A 16,959-nucleotide genomic window follows, 5' to 3' on the forward strand; every position below is an offset into this window, starting at 1 on the left:
TATCTATCAGCTAGCGGTCACTGTCTTCTGGACTCTCAGGCCGTTGTTTATTTCTCCAGCACTCTTGTCCATTCCGCCATGTGTTCCATTGCTGTCTGTATCTCCCGTTTATCTCAGTGTCAAACTGTGAGGTGATTCTGAATGATTACCCTATGTTTGTGTTTTATATGAAATAAATGAGGGGATCAGACAGTTCTTCCTCTGACACTGGGGAACTAATGAGCCGACATTTACAACAAGATATTGTTTATTGTGATGCAGCAAATACAATATTCCATCTGGAATGATTCAGGTTCAATTCTGTGCAAAAGAAAATTTGACCCCGACGTGTTTGCAATTGGCCGCCTTTAAATTTGACGTCACAAACGCCTCAAGGTGATGAATATCTAAGAAACAGAGAAGTCATGCAGTGAAAGTATATTTGTAGAAAGGGTTGTGAGACTGTGGATTGCACTGGCCCAGCAGGGCAGCAGATTTAAAACAAGGTTTAAAAACCGGCTGCGTGTGCGGGGAAGGGGAGAGGGAAGCAAGTCAACCACAGAAGATCTCAACAGAAAATGCTGGAAAAACTCAGCAGGCCAGGCAACATCCGTGGAGAGAGAATTACAGTCAACGTTTCAGGTCGAAACACTTTGCCAAGACTGAGAAAGCACAGGAAATGAAAGATTAAAATGCCAGGCTGGGAGAGAACAAAAGTGAAGTGAAGAGACATTAGGAGATATTCAAAACCAGACGAGATGATGATAGGAGTAGTGGAGAAAAAAGATGGCTCTAGATTAGGTGTGAAATGCGCTGGCAGAATGGGAGACAACTGGCATTTGGGAGAGAAAAAAAGGGGGGAGGGCAAAAATAAAGGTGTGGATAACAAATATAAGTAAAAATGTAATTTGGGCCGAGGTTATAATCTGAAACTTTTGAAATCTATGTTGAGTCTGGAAGGCTGTAAAGTGCCTAATCGGAAGATGAGGTGCTGTTCCTCGATCTTACGCTGAGCTTCCGTGGAACAATGCAAGATGCCAAGGACGGTGAGGTCTGAGCAGGAATGGAGCGGTGAATTACAATGACAGGCGACCGGAAGTTCGGGGTCATCCTTATGGATTGAATAGAGGTGTTCCGCACAGCAGTCACCCAATCTGCATCTGGTCTCCCCAATGTAGAGGAGGCCATATCATGAGTTGCGAATACAGTATACTAGATTGCAAGAAGTACAAGTAAATCGCTGTTTCACCTGGAAGGGGTGTTTGGGGCCCTGGACAGTGGGAAGGAGGGAGGTATAAGGGCAGGTATTGCATCTCCTGCAGTTGCACGGGAAGGTGCCGGGTGAAGGGGAAGGGGTGTTGGCAGTGATGGAGGAGTGGACTAGGGTATCACGGAGGGAGTGGTCCCTAGGAATGCTGAAAGGGGAGGTGAGAGGAAGATGTGTTTGGTGGTGGGATCACGTTGGAGGTGGCAAAAATGGTGGAGGATGATCCGTTGAATGTGGAGGCTGGTGGGGTGAAAGGTGAGGACAAGGGGAACCGTATCATGGTTCCGGGAGTGAGGGGCAGGGGTGAAGGAAGAAGTGCAGGAGATAGAATGGACACGGTCGAGGGCCGTGTCAACCACGTTAGAGGGGATTCCTCAGATGCGGAAAAAGGAAGACATGTCGAAAGTACTGGTGTGGAAGGCGGCATCATCGGAGCAGACGCGGCGGAGATGGAGAAACTGGGAGAATGGAATAGAGTCCTTACAGGAGGCGGGGTGAGGAGGAAGTGTAGTCCAGGTAGCTGTGGGAGTCAGTGGGCTTGGAGTGAATTTTGGTCAATAAACTATCCCCAGAGATGGAGACCGAGAAGTCGAGGAAGGGAAGGGAAGATTCGGAGATGGACCATGTGAAGGTGAGGGAAGGGTGGAAATTGGAGACAAAGTGAATGACAATGTCTAGTTGAGGGCGAGAGCAAGAAACAGCACCAATACAGTCATCAATGTACCGGCAAAAGAGGTGAGGGAGAGGACCCGAGTAAGACAGGAACAAAGAGTGTTCCACATTATTCACGAAAAGGCAGGCATAGCTAGGACCCATGCGGGTACCCAAAGCAACACCTTTGATTTGGAGGAAATGAGTGGAGTCAAAAGAGAAGTTGTCATCGTACAGGGAAGATCACATTGGAATCCATTGGCCCCGTATCTGATTTAAATCCCCCACTGTATTTATAAACATTTAATGTCATATTCACATTTTGAAGCATTTGAGCAATATTTGAGATTTAACATAGAAACATAGAAGATAGGAGCAGGCGTAAGCCATTCCGCCCCTCGAGCCTGCTCCGCCATTCAATGCGATCATGGCTGATCATCCAAATTCAGTACCCAGTCCCTGCTTTCTGCTCATACCCCTTGATGCTTTTTGCCTTAAGAAATATATCCAACTCCTTCTTGAATATATTTATTGAATTGGCCTCTACTGCCTTCTGTGGTAGAGAATTCCACAGGTTCACCAATCTCTGGGTGAAGAAATTCCTCCTCATTTCTGTCCTAAATGTCTTACCCCTTATCCTTAGACTGTGACCCCTGGTTCTGGACATCCCGACCATCGGGAACATCCTTCCTGCATCTAGTCTGTCCAGTCCTGTCAGAATTGTATAAGTTTCAATGAGATCCCCACTCATTCTTCTAAACTCCAGCGAGTATAAGCCTAATCGACTCAATCTCTCCTCATACATCATTCCTGCCATCCCCGGTATCAGCCTGGTGAATCTTCGCTGAACTCCTTCCATGGCAAGAACATCCTTCCTCAGACAAGGCGGCAAAAACTGCACACAATACTCAAGATGTGGTCTCACCAAGGCCCTGTACAACTGCAGCAAGAAATCTTTGTTCCTGTACTCAAACCCTCTCGCTATGAAGGTCAACATACAATTTACCTTCTTAACTGCCTGCTGCACCTGCATGCTTACCTTCAGCGACTGGTGCACGAGGACACCCATGTCTCGTTGCACTTCCCCTTCTCCCAATCTATTGCCATTCAGATAATAATCTGCCTTCCTATTTTTGCCACCAAAGTGGATATCCTCGCATTTATCCACTTTATATTGCATCTGCCATGCTTCTGCCCAATCACCCAACCTGTCCAAATCATCCTGGAGTTTCTCGGCATCCTCCTCACAGCACACACGCACACCCAGCTTTGTGTCATCTGCAAATTTGGAGATATTACATCAGATTCCCTTGTCTAGATCAGTAATATATATTGTGAATAGCTGGGGTCCAAGGACTGATCCCTTCGGTACCCCACTAGACACTGCCTGCCACTCGGAAAAAGCCCCGTTTATTCCAACTCTTTGCTTTCTGTCTGCGAACCAGTTCTCTATCCAAGTCAATAACTTGCCCCCAATCCCATGTGCCTTAACTTTACACGCTAATCTCTTATGCGGGACCTTATCGAAAGCCTTCTGAAAGTCCAAAATACACCACATCCACTGGTTTTCCCTGATCTACTTTACCAGTTACATCCTCAAAAAATTCCAGTAAATTAGTCAAGCACGATTTACCTTTTGTAAATCCATGTTGACTTTGTCCGATCCTGCCAGTGTTTTCCATGTGCTCTGCTATTACATCTTTCATAATGGACTCTAGCATTTTCCCCATTACCGATTTCAGGCTTACCGTTCTATAATTCCCCGTTTTCTCTCTACCACCCTTTTTGAATAGTGGGGTAACATTAGCTACCCTCCAATCCATGGGTACTGTTCCAAATTCCATCAAATGTTAGAAGATGACCAGCAATGCCTCTCCTTTTTCTGGGGCCACTTCCTTAATTACCCTGGGATGTAGATGATCAGGCCCTGGGGATTTATCGGCCTTCAATCCCATCAATTTCCCTAACACCATTTCCCTACAAACACTGCTTTCTTTCAGTTCCTCCCTTTCGTCAGACCCTCTGTTCCCCGACATCTCTGGGATGTTATTGTGTCCTCCTTTGTGAAGACAGAACCAAAATATGTATTTAATTGGTCCGCCATTTCTTTGTTCCCCATTATAAATTCCGCTGATTCTGACTGCAAGGAACCTATGCTTGACTTCACCAATCTTTTTCTCTTCACATATCTATAAAAGCTTCTACAGTCAGTTTTTATGTTCCCTGAAAGCTTTCTCTCATATTCTATTTTCCCCTTCTTAATTAATCCCTTTGTCCCCCTTTCTTGAATCCTAAATTGCTCCCAATCCTCAGGTTTACTGCTTTTTCTGGCCAATTTATATGTCCTCTCCTTGGATCTTATGCTATCCCTAACTTCCCTTGTTAGCCCCGGTTGAGTCACCATTCTGTTTTATTTTAATGCCAAACTGGGATGAACAAATTCTGTAGTTCATCTATGAATGTTTTCCATTGCATATCCACCGTCAACATTTGCGTGACATTCCCCAATCAATCCTACCCAACTCGCACCTCAGACTATCATATTATGATCGCTCCGACCCAAGGGGCCTCGTACAACAAGATTGCTAATTAATCCTTTCTCGTTACATAATACCCAGTCTAAGATGGCCTGATCTCTGGTTGGTTCCTCGACATATTGGTCCAGGAAACCATCCCGTAAACACTCCAGGAATTCCTCCTCCGCAGTATTGTTACTAATTTGGATAGCCCAATCTATATGTAGATTAAAGTCACCCATGATGACTACTGTGTCCTTATTGCACGCTTCTCTAATTTCCCTTAACGCTGACTCTGATCTACAACATCTGCATTATGTATGTGAAATTATCATTGCTGAGATTAAGCATTCTGTGCAGGATTAGCGGCTCTCTGCCTTAGAGGTGTGTTTCACGTTTTGGGACTTCACATCAATTAAAATGCAAGCGGTATCAGGTTCAAATCCCGGACGCGCCCCAATATTTTAATCGCATCACTTTCCTCGGCCAGGGGACATTCAACAAGTCTTCAAATAATAACTGCCTGAAAATCAGCGTGTGTTCAGTACATCGCAAGAAAACGACAATTTTATTATTTAAAGCAGGAATTCAGTCCCAGAAGTACCGAAACTGTGAGGTAAATAATTAAATCCATTTGTTTCCAGAAGCCTGCTCCACATTTTCCACATTGTCAATCTGGGAGGAAGGGCAGGACATGCGTGCTGTAAAGGGCCTTTATTAAAGGTTGTTTCTACCGTTTGGAAACAGAAATACTGAAATAAAAGGGATTTTTGGATGAGTCCTTTTGGTAATAATGTTAGTTCGAGGTTGGTGAGAGGTTAAAGTCTCAGGACTGTTAATCCAGTTGGAAGACACGTAGACTGAAAATGTTACACTCCCCAAGTTAGACGATATTTTCTCTCCCTTTGGTAAAATTCTCCCAATTTCTCAACCTAGTATTTCACCCAGCTCTAATGGAAAGAAGATGGAATCGAGAGCGCCTTCCTCCTTCCTCCCTTCCTTCCCTCCTTGCTTCATTCCCTTCCTCCTTGTTCGTGGTTTCCTGCCTCATTGGACAATGAGGCTGACTTTGAATTTAACTGTGTGATCAACATCTTATCAGTTCCAGTTCTAACCTCGTCTTTTTGCAGATTTATTCAAATCTATTTGATGGAAACTCTCCAAAATTTAATAAAACCACCCATTAATGCCTGTGAGTTATAACAGGCTTTTTCAAGGTGAAGGAAATATTAGAGGAACAGAACAACTGCTGCAGCAATCGAAATCTACTGTTCGGGGCAATCCTCACCTCCTCGTGTTTCATTTTCACGTTGATGGGAAAATCTGAGTGCGAACTCCAATCTACACTGGTTAACAGACATAAAACAAAGAGCAGGGATAAACGGGTCTTTTTGAGGATGGCAGGCATTGAACAGTCGGGTACCACAAGGATCGGTGCAAGGGCCCCACCTATTCACAATCTATATCAATGATTTGGATGAGGGGATTAAATGTAACATTTCCAAATTTGCTGGTGATAAAATGCTTGGTGGCAGGGTCGGTTGTGAAAAGGAAGTGTGGAGGCTTCAAGGGGATCTCGACAGGCTCAGTGAGTAGGCTAGAACATGGCAGATGGAAGATAATGTGGATAAATGTGAGGGTATCCACTTTGTTAGAAAAAACAGAAAGGCAGAGTACTTCCTAAATGGTGAACACTTGGGGAATGCAGATGATCAAAGGGACCTGGGTGTCCTTGTATATCAGTCACTTAAAGTGAATGTGCAGGTGCAGCAAGTCATTAGGAAGGCAATTGGTATGCGGGCCTTCATTACAAGAAGATTTGGGAACAGGAGTGAAGAAGTGTTACTCCAAATATATAGGGCATTGGCGAGGCCACACCTGGAGTAATGTGTACAATTTTGATCTCCTTTCCTATGGAAGGATATACTTGCCATAGAGGGGCTGCATCGAAGATTAACGAGATTGATTCCTCAGATGGCAGGACAATCCTATGAGAAGAGATTGAGTAAACTAGGCCTATATTCTCTTGAATTCAGAAAAATGAGAGGGGATCTCATTGAAGCATGCAATATTATTATAGGGTGGATGCTGGGAGAATGTTTTCCAAGGCTGGGGAGTCTAGAACCAGGGGCCACAGTCTCAGGATAAAGGGTAGGCCATTTAAGAATGAGATGAGAAGACATTTCTTCACACAGAGGGTGGTGAATTTTTCGAATTCTCTATCCCAGAGGCCTGTGGAGATTCTGTCATTTGATATATTCAAAGCAAAAGTCGATAGTTTTCTGACTAGTAAGGGCATCAAGGGATATGCTGATAGCGCCGGTGAATGGAGCTGAGGCAGAAATCAGCCATGATCTCAATGAATGGCAGAGCAGGCTCGAAGGGCCGAATGGCCTACTCCTGTTCCTATTTCTTATCTTCTTATGTCCTTACACCGCTTGAAAGATTAACGGAAGAAGCAAATGATGAGGGAGCTGGAAGAAAGGTTTAACGTTATCCTTTGGAAATTAATTTAATTTCAAACTTTTACCGATCACAGGCCAGTGCAGTTTTCTGATTCGCAACAAGACAGTACATTTTATTTCTGTTAATCTTTATCCCTGCTCCCGCTCTTAATAAAGAACACAGGGTCCCGCGCCATGGGCATTCAAAAACATTTCAATTATGGCCAACCTCCTGTAATCGCTGCATTCACCCATTAGCGCTCTTTCCATTTATCCTCTATTTAGTTCAATCACACACTTCAAAAGAATTGTTAAGATTAAGACGGAACACTTCTGATCTAACTGCAACATAACAGCGGGACAATAGCTCACATTTCAACCCTCGTTGGCAGCTAAGTAGCGCTGCCTGTCGCTCACGCACTGCAAAAGTTTTGGGAAAAGCGCCAGCCAGCATCAAAACAAAATCCAGTTAACAAGATATCACAAGATTCTCCAAGGGAATTTCGTGAACAATCCGGCCGCTGCCCTTCTAAAGACCAGTCCTGCTTTCGCAGCGCTTTTCTGTCAAGTGGTCACACAGATCTAAATGTATCGACTGGTTATACATTGCTGCGCATGGGACATGTGCCCCCATGAACCGCGGTGGTAGCAGAGAGAAATTAACCACGTAAGCACATGAAAGTGAATGTTAGATTAAGGTAATACCGCAGGCAAGTGACAATGAAATGTAAGGAGGCAAGTAAAGAATGGCTACTGATTGTTGAAGAAGAAAAAGCTGGGAGAAGAATCGGGTTTGAATTATGGAGCATCAAGCTCAGGCATGTGAGAGCGCGGGTTTAAAAGGAGTGAATAGGTTTTCACCGCCAAGAAAACATCATTTTTCATGTCGTAAAGATTGATTTTTTCAGTCTGTTCCATTAGCAGGTGCTGCAGAGGACAGAAGATGCAAAGCGAGCTGTGACGTGATTTAAGTTTGAACAGAAGTTACTGCGGCCACAATGCAGGGCATTAACCATGATGTGATCACAGCGCCGCACGTCGGCTTCGCGTATTTTTTCTGACCACAGCATAGTTGTGCACGGCACGGATATTTTTGCTGTTAAATATGAATAAAATGCGATGTATGTTTGCAGCTGTTGATGTTTCTGTCCTGTTACTGTCATAGAAACATACAAAGAGGAGGCGGCCATTCAGGCCCTCGAGCCTGCTCCGCTATTCAATTGGATCATGGCAGACCTGTATCTGAAATCCATCTACCAGCGATGATTCCATAAACCTTCACATCCTCACCGAACACAAACCTATCGATCTCATTTTGAAATTGACAATTGCTCCCCAGCCTGAACAGTTGTTTCGGGAAGAGAGTTCAAGATTCCTACTACCCTCTGTGTGAAGAAACGCTTCCTTACATCATTCCTGAACGGGGTAGCTCTAATTTTACGGTTATGCCCCATTGTGCTGGACCCTCCCAACTGAGGAAATAGATTATCTCTCTCTCTTACACCTATTTGTTTGCAGCTCTGACCGAAGTTCTCACCCCAGAACATTAACTGTCCCTCTGATCATGTCCCGCTAATTTGGATTTTGAGTTCATGCCACTTTCCCTGATGATCCTTAGCGCCCTGTCTCTGCAAATGGATTTGTTGCAGATTGCTGGCAGCAAGCAGCAGAAGCAAGTGGGATATGGGCGCTGATAGGGAATGCTGCTTCTCAAGGCTGTCTCACAACCCGCGGGAGCTGGCTGGGGTTTGAAAGCCTTCATGTGTCACACAATTATAATTGATGACGTGGTATCTTAAAATACCACCCTATAATGGTATATGGTAATGGTTGTGAAAGGTTGTTAAAAGGTTGAGGGTTCGACTCCCGTCAGAGTCGCTGTTCAGTCAGGTTTCGGTGATGAACTTTTGAAGCAAAACCACATTGCTGCCCTTCAAGGACTGAGAATCGCCAATGAGGACGGTTGAATTGTGAACAATTAACATTTCAGCTTCAATCTGCGCACTTTCTGCAACTGTAAAAAGATATCATTTGAACCTGGGAACCTCTCCCATATCAACCAATGAAACCCCCCGAGCGAGATTCAAACTCCGAGACCAACGAGCAGCTGGCAACGAAGCCGTAAGATTTCTTTCAGACCGCTTCTTTCCTTCCAATCTCGCGTTCCTATAAAATGTACAACAACATCAAGTGATGCACGAAATATTTCAAGTCAACAATATCATTCTCACTTCACCGGGTGCGGTCTGAAAGTTCGATTTTGACTTTTTAAATACGTCCCCTGCCGTCTCAGTCATTATTTCTTTCTTTACCCTTTCCTGCCTGAGACGTCCATCAGTGGAAAACACAGAGAGACAAGACACAGAGACGGAGACATTGAAAGATGGCGTCTAGCGGTATGACTCCCGCAGAGAAAAATCCACTGATTTAAATGCGAGAGGCGAGGACCGAAATCCCGGATGAGCCCCCGCTCTTTAGACAAAAATCCCCAATTCCCTCAGTTTGACGACATTGCAGAAGATTTAAAATAATAACTGTCAAAAATTCTGCGATTTTATTGTTAAAAGCGGGAATTCAGTCCCAGATGTGCGGAAACTGTGAGGTAAATATATAAATCCGCTTGTTTACAGAAGCTTGCTCCACATTTCCCACATTGTCAATCTTTTTTAATTCTTTGATGGGATGGGGGCGTCGCTGGCTAGGCCTGCATTTAGTGCCCATCCCTAATTGCTCTTGAGAAGATGGTGGTGAGCCACCTTCTTGAACCGCTGCAGTCCATATGGTGTAGGTACACCCACAATGCTGTTAGGAAGGGAGTTCCAGGATTTTGGCCCAGCGACAGTGAAGGAACGGCGATTCAGGTCCAAGTCAGGATGGTGTGTGGCTTGGAGGGGAACTTGTAGGTGGTGATGTTCCCATGCGTCTGCTACCCTTGTCCTTCTAAGTGGTAGAGGTCGCGGGTTTGGAAGGTGCTTTTGAAGGAGCTTTCGCGAGTTGCTGCAGTGCATCTTGTAGATGGTACACACTGCAGCCACAGTGCGCCGGTGGTGGAGGGAGTGGATGTTGAAGGTGGTGGATGGAGTGCCAATCAAGCGGGCTGCTTTATCCTGAATGATGTCGAGCTTCTTGAGTGTTGTTGGAGCTGCACTCATCCAGGCAAGTGGAGAGTATTCCATCACACTCCTGACTTGTGCCTTGTAGATGGTGGAAAGGCTTTGGGGAGTCATGAGGTGAGACACTCGCTGCAGAATTCCCAGCCTCTGACCTGCTCTTGTAGCCACAGTATTTATATGGCTGGTCCAGTTCAGTTTCTGATCAATGGTAACCCACAGGATGTTGATAGTGGGGGATTCAGCGATGGTAATGCCATTGAATGTCAAGGAGAGATGGTTAGAGTCTCGCTTGTTGGAGATGGTCATTGCCTGGCACTTGTGTGGTGCGAATGTTACTTGCCACTTTTCAGCCCAAGTCTGAATGTTGTCCAGGTCTTGCTGCATATGGACACGGACTGCGTCAGTATCTGACGAGTCTCGAATGGTGCTGAACAGTGTGCAATCATCAGTGAACATCCCCACTGCTGACCTTATCATGGAGGGAAGGTCATTGATGAAACAGCTGAAGATGGTTGGGCCTAGGACACTGCCCTGAGGAACTCCTGCAGTGATGTCATGTGATTGAGATGAATGACCTCCAACAACCACAGCCAACTTCCTTTGTGCTAGGTATGATTCCAACCAATGGAGAGTTTTCCCCTTGATTCCCATTGACTTCAGTTTTGCTAGGGCTCCTTGATGCCACATTCGATCAAAGGCTGCCTTGATGTCAAGGGCAGTCATTCTCACCTCACCTCTGGTGTTCAGCTCTTTTCTCCATGTGTGGGCCAAGGCTGTAATGAGGTCAGGAGCTGAGTGGCCCTGGCGGAACACAAACTGGGCATCAGTTAGCAGGTTATTGCTGAGTAAGTGCCGCTTGATAGCACTGTCGACGACACCTTCCATCACTATGCTGATGATTGAGAGTAGACTGATGGGACGGTAATCGGCCGGGTCGGATTTGTCCTGCTTTTTGTAGACAGGACATACCTGGGCAATTTTCCACATTGCCGGGTAGATGCCAGTGTTGTAGCTGTACTGGAACAGCTTGGCTAGGGGCGCAGCTAGTTCTGGAGCACAAGTCTTCAGTACTATTGCCGGAATGTTGTCAGGGCCCATAGCCTTTGCAGTATCCAGTGTCTTCAGCCGTTTCTTGGCATCACGTGGAGTGAATTGAATGGGCTGAAGACTGGCATCTGTGATGCTGGGGACCTCAGGAGGAGGCCGAGATGGATCGTCCACTCGGCACTTCTGGCTGAAGATAGTTGCAAATGCTTCAGTCTTGTCTTTTGCACTCACGTGCTGGGCTCCACCATCATTGAGGATGGGGATATTTGTGGAGCCTCCTCCTCCTGTTATCTGGGACCGCTGGCAGGACGTATCTACAAGTCTGCCGCTCACCCACAAAGCAGCACAAACTCACGGATTCAGAAACAACTCATAGATGGAGAATGAAAGATAAGCACAACCAGAGAAACCCGCAATACCTGTTACCCAGGGAAAATGCTTTGGCACAAAAGCAAAATACTGCGGATGCTGGAACTGTGAAATAAAAACAGAAAATGCTGGAAATACTCAGCAGGTCAGGCAGCATCTGTGGAGAGTGAAACGGAGTTAACGTTTCAGATCGATGACCCTTCGGCGACCTGAAAAGTTACCTTTCTCTTAAAATTCCATGGGTCAGTTGGTTAAAGTGGCTGTTCAGTAAACAGGAGTTTCTGGCTTGGACTCCAAACTTTGTTTTATAATTTGTGAAATTAAGCAACAAAATAGCCCAGTCTCTGGAAAATCACACTGACCATAGCTTGGAAATATCAATTTTAACAAATTACCTGCAATTTTTTCAATGATTGGTGCAGAACCTTAGATCTGAGGGGCGCTCATCGGCCTGAAACATTAACCCTATGTTTCCCTCTCCACAGATGATCCCTGACCTGCGGAGCATTTACACCATTTTCTGAATAATTTCATTTGCAGACGCTGCAGTATTTTGCTCTGTCTTTTATTCTTTCATTAACAGAATCAAGAATGCGACAAGAGAAGTGAGCCACTGGGTATGTTGCGCAGTGGTGGTTCAGGGGTAGAATTCTCGCCTGTTATGCGTGGAACCCAGAGTTCGATTCGCAGTTTGTGCAACGTTTAAATTCGTACTGAAACATTTCGAAAGAACTTTTAATTTATAGAATTTTCATGAAACGCACTACAAAATATACAATTTTTAAAATATGTATCACACTCTCCGTCATTCGTCAGTTAAGAAAGGTAAATCCATCCTCTCACATCCGTGGGACAACCTCAGGCAAACAACTCCGAGCCTCCTTAAGAATTTCTTCAGTCAAAGGGTTGTGAATGTTTGGAATTCTCTGCCCCAGAGGGATGTGAATGCTGAGTCTTTGAGTATATTCAAGGCTGAAACAGATCGTTTTTTGGACTCTAGGGGAATCATGGGATATGGAGATCACACGGGAAAGTGGAGTTACAGTCGATGATCAGTCATGATCTTATTGAATGGTGGAGCAGGCGCGATGGGCCGAGTGGCCTTATCCTGCTCCTAATTCGTATGTTCGTACAGATAACCCGTGAGTTTACACATCTTCTCGATGTGTCAATGTCTCAGTCACTGCGTTGAAATCGAATCTATTTCCTGCACATTATTATTTGCTGGTTTAACAGTTAAAACTGGCCCCACTTTCGTCCTGTCAATAAGTAGCATTGAAGGGCTCCTTTAAAACTCTCATCCGTTATTGCAACACGGTGGGCCTGAGGAAACTAAGTGCCCACGTGGAACAGCTAATAAGGAGAAAGCATCCGGAAACACCAATTGAACCTTCTGCTCTCGTAGAAATATTACACCGCAATAGCATTGGCTGCTTTAGGTGTGGCTCGAACTCTTAAGAGCGGCATTTTCCAACCACTGCACTATCAGAAGTACCACGCGCTAACCAAATGCACCACTACAGCCCCGCAAGGAAGGTGCGAATTATCCGTGCACATTTACTGACACATTTCAAGTTGTTTAATAGTGCCGGGAGCTGGGACACTGGTTACTATTGTTTATTTGAGGAGCATTGGCTGGGGTTATATGATAGAGTGCAGCAGGAGTTGCTCTCATGTGTTCGCGAGCTGCTGAATTTACTAAAGGCTGCACCAGGTTCCTGGCGTCATAAACATTGAACATTTTTACTCAACTCCTAAAAGTGCAGTCTATAAAATGAGAACGGGTGAAAATTCATCACATGCATAACACGCATTTTTTTTAAAGTTTTGCCTATGACTCGGTAACCATGTGAGTATTTCGGTCCGTACGAATCAGAAAGTTAGCTGTTGATTAATGGCGATTACCACAAACTTTTTGCACAGTTTAGTTAGTTTTGTATAATTAATAGAATAAGCAGTTTTCTAAATGTTAATGAAACCCATTTAGAGCATTTATAGATGACAGTTCTCTTCTGAGTTGTTCCTATAATTCTTTACAGAGCAGCATATTCCGAAGTGCACTGGTTATCACTTCCGTCTACAGGTCCCCGGTTCAAGCATCTCTTGTAGGTAGAGATCAATAAAATAAATGAACAGCTACGCGGTATTCTCCTTTTCTCTATACAGTTCTGTATACAATCAAAATCTACAGAGACACCGACAGTGTGAGAGATGGAATGCAATACTGGAAAGTGTGAGGTTATGCACTTTGGCAGGAAAAATCGTAGAGCAGGCTATTATCTTAATGGCAAGAAAGTGGAAAGTACTGAAGTACAAAGGGATCTGGGGGTCCTGGTGCACGAAACTCAAAAGGTTAGTATGCAGGTGCAGCAAGTGATTAAGAAGGCAAATGGAATGTTGGCTTTCATTGCTAGGGGGATAGAACATAAAAATAGGGATGTATTGCTTCAGTTGTACAAGGTACTGGTGAGACCGCACCTGGAATGCTGCATACAGTTTTGGTGTCCATACTTAAGAAAAGACATACTTGCTCTCGAGTCAGTACAAAGAAGGTTCGCTCGGTTAATCCCGGGGATGAGGGGATGGACATGTGAGGAGAGGTTGAGTAGATTGGGACTCTACTCATTGGAGTTCAGAAGAATGAGAGGCGATCTTATTGAAACATATAAGATTGTGAAGGGTTGGATCGGGTGGATGCGGGGAGGATGTTCCCGATGATGGGTGAAACTAGAACTAGGGGGCATAGTCTTAGAATAAGGGGCTGCTCTTTCAAAACTGAGATGAGGAGGAACTACTTCACTCAGAGGGTGGCAGGTCCATGGAATATGCTGCCCCAAAAAGCTGTAGAAGCTACATAATTACATAAATTTAAAACAGAAATAGACAGTTTCCTAGAAGTAAAGGGAATTAAGGGTTACAGGGAGCGGGCAGGAAATTGGACATGAGTCTAGGTTCGGATCGGACAGGGCCCTGTGGGTAGCGGAGCGGGCCAAGGGGTCGTGTAGCCTGATCCTGCTCCTATTTCGTGTGTCTAATTCTGTTAGATTCAGGAGATGGGTCTGTGATAGTGGATTGGCGGTTAGGATCAGATCAGCCATGATCTTATTAAATGGCGGAGCAGGCTCGAGGGGCCGATTGGCCTACTCCTGCCCCTATTTCTTATGTTCTTATGTTCTTATGAATCCTGCAGCTCTGCCTCGGTTAATAGAAACAGTTCGGAGCCGCATTTCAGACGCAGCAACAAACCCATGAGTTTGTTTGCTGTTACCCAGCTCCCGGATTGAGTGAGGCCGGGACAGCAGCGAAGTTCAGGCCGCCTGCCCGGCCCCGTTCTCTCAAAGCGCCCGCTGGCGGCGGAAAGCAGCGATTGCAGCCTCAGAGAGCATAAACTGCCCATCACCGCGAAACAAAATATCACTGAAGCAGAGGAGGGCAGAGGTTTTCATCTGCAGCGTGTATGTGAGGGTGGTCGAGCTTGATATCGATCGGCTCATTGTTGTTGAAACCGCTGAAATTGAATCTTTCTCCGGCACTTGTTTCAGGTTTACTTATGAAATGTGCCCTCGAGTTGCAATCGAAAAATTTGGAGACGCGGTGTAGTGGGGCAAGTTAAAGGGTCAGCATAGATAATGTCGAGACCAAATTAAACAGTAGCTCAAGCTGATGAACATTGCATTGGTGAAAATGCTGGACGGAGATTTAGATTAAGCGAAAGTGGGAAGGGCTGTACTGCAATTCTAACACTTCTCCAAGCACATTCCGGGCAAGTCATCGACAGTAAAAAGAGGGCTTGGAACGGGAATGTAACTGCGGGCACACGTGACAGAGCATTTTTATTGGGAATGTAACACTGCTGTCTCCAATACTCTGACTACCTGAATCAGACAAAATGCAATGGACAATACATGATAAATCCATTTTATTTTTGATAACCAGTTGATTCGGTCTGCATTCTAGACAGAATGTCTCTTACGTCTAGGGGTCTGAATCTCGCTTTGGTGATTGTAGATTGAAATTTGTGACCGGTCCCGCGTGAGCCCCGTTTTAATGTCGACTTCTAATATTGGACTTGCGCTCAAAACTTGTTCTAATCTGCCTAACAAAAAATCGGTCAGGACCCGAATCATTCTCCAACAATCTCCAGTGGCTTTGGAGGAACGTTAATGCAAACTGCCATGTAAATATCATGGCTTTAAAGACAAACTATTAAAGTATTTTTAGCAATCTATCACTGTGAAGGTTGTAACAATATTTGGGTCTGTCCATGTTGGATACAAATGTATTTGTGGGTTGCTATTGCGTTAGATGTAAATGCTTTTGCACCTCTGTTCGTTATAAATATAATTAGATTTATTTGTATTATTTATTAATGTATTGGGTGGGGGAATCTGTGACTGTTATAAATGTATTTCTGAGCGCTGCCAAATGTCCAGTCCGACCCCATTCTACCTCCTCTTTTTCCCCACGTAGCATTTGCCATAATATCTGTTACATCCGGATTCAACTTTTGCTTTTATTGAAATTTAGAAAATGTGAAGCTTAGAAAGTAATAACTCTGCATCCATCAGCCTCTCTGATATCTCCTGAGCACCCGTTACCCTGTCTGATGGACCATGCGCGTCTCTTCCCCTATCTGGCATCTCTTGAGCATGCCTTGTGCCTCTGACACATCAGGAACGTCTCTTACCATGTCTGATAGATCCATTGCATCCCTTATTTGTCTGATATATTCGGAGCGTCCCTTACCCTGTCTGGTACATCCGGAGCGTCCCTTACACTTTCTGATGTATCCGAAGAATACCTTACCCTGTCTGGTACCTCCGGGGCGTCCCTTACCCTGTCTGGTATATCCGGAGCATCCCTTAAACTATCTGGTAAATCCCGAGCGTCCCTTACCCTATCCGATCCATCCGGAGCATCCCTTATCCTGTCTGGTACATCCGGAGCGTCCCTTACCCTATCTGGTAAATCCCGAGCGTCCCTTACCCTATCCAATCCATCCGGACCGTCCTTTACCCTGTCTGGTACTACCGGAGCGTCCCTTGACCTCTCTGATCCATCCGGAGCGTCCGTTACCTTGTCTGGTACATCCGGAGCTTCCCTTGCCCTGTCTGATCCATCCAGAGCGTCCGTTACCTTGTCTGGTACATCCAGAGTCTCCCTTACCCTGTCTGATCCATCCAGAGCGTCGCTTACCCTGTCTGGCACATCCGGAAAATCCCTTAAACTGTCTGCCACATCCGGAGCATCACTTACCCTGTCTGTTAGTTGCTGAGCGCCGCCTATCCTGCCTGATCCATCTGGAGCATCCCTTACCCTGTCTGGAATATCCGGATCGACCCTTACCCTGTCTGGTACTTCCAGAGCGTCCCTTTCCCTGTCTGGAAAATCCGGAGCATCCCTTATCCTGTCTGAACCACGCACAGCATCCCTTACCTGGACTGATCCATCCGGAGCATCCCTTACCCTGTCTGACCCAGCCGGAGCGTCTCTTACCCTGTCTGCTAGATGCGGAGGGTCCCTTATTCTGTCTGCTACATCCGGAGCGTCCCTTACCCTGTCTGGTTCATCCG

At 45.4% G+C, this 16,959-nt stretch overlaps 1 pseudogene; it reads left to right on the forward strand.

The window, feature by feature from the left end:
- LOC147095412 (uncharacterized) overlaps window positions 1-16,959 on the forward strand; it is a 64,933-nt pseudogene that overhangs the window by 44,990 nt on the left and 2,984 nt on the right.

The sequence above is a fragment of the Somniosus microcephalus genome, unplaced genomic scaffold, assembly GCF_052327205.1.
Source record: "Somniosus microcephalus isolate GS21.2 unplaced genomic scaffold, FLI_Smic_1.0 unresolved_chr1, whole genome shotgun sequence".
NCBI lineage: Eukaryota > Metazoa > Chordata > Chondrichthyes > Squaliformes > Somniosidae > Somniosus > Somniosus microcephalus.